General features: G+C 51.3%; 1 long non-coding RNA gene across 1 annotated transcript in view; it reads left to right on the forward strand.

Annotated features, from left to right (window-relative positions):
* Nucleotides 1-844: 844 nt before the first annotated feature.
* Nucleotides 845-3,416, forward strand: part of LOC118004131 — a 3,380-nt gene continuing 808 nt past the window's right edge. Inside the window, exon 1 of the long non-coding RNA XR_004677493.1 lies at nucleotides 845-3,248. This is a non-coding gene — a long non-coding RNA (uncharacterized LOC118004131). The remainder of the gene's footprint in view (nucleotides 3,249-3,416) is intronic.

The raw sequence follows: 3,416 nt of genomic DNA on the forward strand, positions 1-3,416 counted from the left end.
GCTAGTAGATGATGCATCCCTCTGCCAGCGTGTTCCTCTGCACCGGAATGGAGCTCCTTGAGGGGAGGGGACGTGGCTCCATTCTTTGGATGGGGAAGCCATGGCCCAGAGACTTTTAGTGGTATTCCCAAAATCACACAGCTACCTAATGGCAAAGCTCAGACCAGAGCCAACACCTCCTGACCCCACCGTGAGCTGTTTTTCTATAACATTTGCAGAGAAAATCAGTGTCCTTTTCTTTGAAGGTTACATATGCTTTATATGGATGGGGAAAAAGAGTCTCAATCATGAGCTGCTTCCCAAAATGTTAAGCTCTGGAGAAGGATGGAGGCCCAGCCAACATGCCGAATGCTGCCAGTTGCTCAGACAGAAAGCCCCAGCCCCTCGGCTCAAGGGGACCTGCTGTTAGTCCCACACGACATCCTGAGGTGAGAGCTTTTTGCAGGGAGATGAGACCTATCAATAGGAGGAAGAGCCAGGCTCTCTTCTCGGAGCTCTCCACGGATTACTCACTTAATCCCCCTAACAAGGCAGTTAGGGGGCACTGTGAGCAATTGCACTGGGCTCAAACAGGACAGTGTGCCAGAGAGAGGGGGGTCAGTCAGACCTGAGAGTCTGAGGCTTCACCCTCAGCCCTTTAGCTCCACTGCCTGTCTGACCCCAGGAAAGGCAGAGCAGAGGAGCGTCCTCAGGGAGGGGGGACTTCTGACCCCCCCCCCCCCCCCCCCGCAGAAGCCCCGCCCCCCCCGTGGACAGGCCACACCTGGGAGCGTGTGCCTCCCCTGCCCCCCAGCTCTGTCCCTGGACTTCTCCCTTCCCTGGAGCCCCTGCCTGAACTTGTCAGACTTGGAGCTGGAAGCCCACCTCCTCGAACACTCTCCTTCTCATCATCCCTCCAATGGAGAAATGATGAGGCACCCACGGAGTCTGAGTGCCCTAGACCTCACATCTCCCACTGACTGGCTGTGAACATGGACCAGTCCCTGAACATCCCCAGGCCTCGATCCCTTTATCCAGCACTGCTTCACGGGGTGCCTGTGATGATCCAATAAATTATCACCTGTGGGCACGCCTTGGACAGTATTTAGTGATGGCCAACACTCAACCCATTCCAGTTGATCTACCACAAGGACTTGAGGGTGTTTGGGAGCATGGAGTCAGACAGATATGGGCAAGGAACTGAACATTTCTCAGTTTCCACAACTGTAAAATGGGCATAATAATATGCCTACCACAGGGATGTTAGAAGTCATGCCAAACAATGCATGAAAATCAATAGTAAAAATTTTGTACGACTTTAAGTAAGTTAAAATATAATACAACCCCCTGTAATAGGGCCTTGCACATGTGTATTAGCTATTATTATGAATAACTTCTAACTAGATGCAGTTATAAACCATGAAAAAAGACAAGGCCTATAAAGTGCTTAGTACTGTTTCTAGCCCATGGTTTATGTCCAGTAAATAGAAACTACTAGGTAATGTTACTTTTATTGTTGCTGTTATTGTTATCAGTAACAGGACTGAAACAGACAACCCCTCTTATCAGATCTCAATTTCCTATCTTGGACTCAAACCCAGCCTGACTCCTGGAATAACATTCAGGTGTCCTCCCATTGGTTCAGAATAGAAGTGCCATGTCCCTGAAGATAAGATTGATAGCTTGAGAAGCTGAGAGGAAAAGAAAAACTGATGGCCAGGTTCCCATCACCCACGTGGGCGGGACCTCAGGTGTCTCTTGGGATCTTGCTACTCAAAGGGTGGCCTGAGGACTGGCAGCATCAGGCATCCCAGGGAGCTAGTGAGAGATGCAGACTCTCAGGCCCCACTGCAGACCTCCCGAGTCAGAATCTGCCTATTAACCTATTAACCAGCCCCCCGCGATTCTCACGCACAGCAGAGTTGAGCAGGAAGCTCTGCCTCTGGGCTAGGCAGGACACTGCCCGGGTCGGCCTGGCCTGGTCCGGGTAACAGGACTGGCCTTTATCTTTAATTCCCCCAAAGCGGGCAGAGCTGCTTTCATGGGTGGGCAAGCTCTGCCGTCTCCAGGGCCCCTTGCTCAGAAAGGCCTCATGTATTTAATGCTCTGCATTGCTGTCTTGAAATTCGTAATAGCCTGAACCAGGGGCCCAATGTTTTCAGTATGCATTGAGTCCCACAAAGGAGGTACTCCTAATGTCCAGTACCCTGGGGGATCTTCGGGGACTGGGGCCTAGAATCTACCCGGCTTTGGCCACCTTCCTTCCCCACCCCAGATCCCTGAGCACGGTTTCTGCCCCCACACAGACCCGTCCTGATGCCGGCTACAGCCTGGCTTAAGTGGGAAATTCGGTGCACCCTGCCTGACCGGAGGAATTTATCCTCCCGGAGGCAAGGATTGCCAGAACCACGCCTGAATCCCACACTTGAGTTCTCTCTTATGGAGCATTTAAATGTGCTGGGTGCTGTGCACTATTTTTAACTTGCCTCATCTCACTAAATTCTTCCAAGAGCCAGGAGGCTATGTATTATTTTTCCTGTTCGACGGAGAAGGAAACTCAAAAACGTTAAGTAATGTGCCAAAAATCAAATAATAGATCAGAAGCAAAACCAGGATATAAACCTAAGTTTGTCTGAATGCACAGCCTCCGGGTCACACTGCCTCACTGCACCTGGTGATCCTCTTCTGGGTCTGAATGAGGTTCCCTCCCACCAGCCCACCTGCCCAAGGGCTCACTGTGCACCCAAGCCTTGCCTATCCTTCCTCCACCATTGCTCTAGAGACCCGCACTCTCCCAGCGCTTCCAAAGCCGACATTGCAGGGCAAACACGTGAAGGGCCAATGTCTTCGTTTCTCATGTCTGGCGTTAACAAATTCGCCACCAATTTGGTGTCTGAAGAAAAGAGAAATGTAATCTCTCACAGTTTTGGAGCTCCGAAGTCCAAAACCAATATCATGGCCCCGGAATTAAGGTGTTGGCAGAGCCATATTGTCCCTCAGAGGCCCGGGGACAATCCGCTTCCAGGTTCTGGTGGCTGCAGCATTCCTTGGCCTGTGACCACATCACTCCAGTCCCAAGGGCCTGCAGCGTCAAGTCTCTCCTCTGATTGCCAATCACCTTCTCTGTGTACATCAAGTCTCCCTCTGCTTCCCTGTCATAAGGATACGTGTGATTGCACTCAGGGCCCACCCGCTAATGCAGGATGACCTCCCCAACTCAAGATCGTTAACTTCATCCCATCTGCAATGGCCCCTTTTGGCCATAGAAGGTAACATTCACAGGCTTTGGGGATTGGGATGTGAAAATCTTTGGGGAGGTCATTTTTTAGCCAGCCGAAGTTGGCAAAAACACTAATAGTTGAAGGAGTTCAACAGAAAAAGAAAGTCCTACTGGCCCTGTCCTCGGGAGGCTCCACTCCCCTGGCCCTGTCCTCGGG

The sequence above is a fragment of the Mirounga leonina genome, unplaced genomic scaffold (assembly GCF_011800145.1).
Source record: "Mirounga leonina isolate KUSES-001 unplaced genomic scaffold, KU_Mleo_1.0 Mir_92, whole genome shotgun sequence".
Taxonomy (NCBI): domain Eukaryota; kingdom Metazoa; phylum Chordata; class Mammalia; order Carnivora; family Phocidae; genus Mirounga; species Mirounga leonina.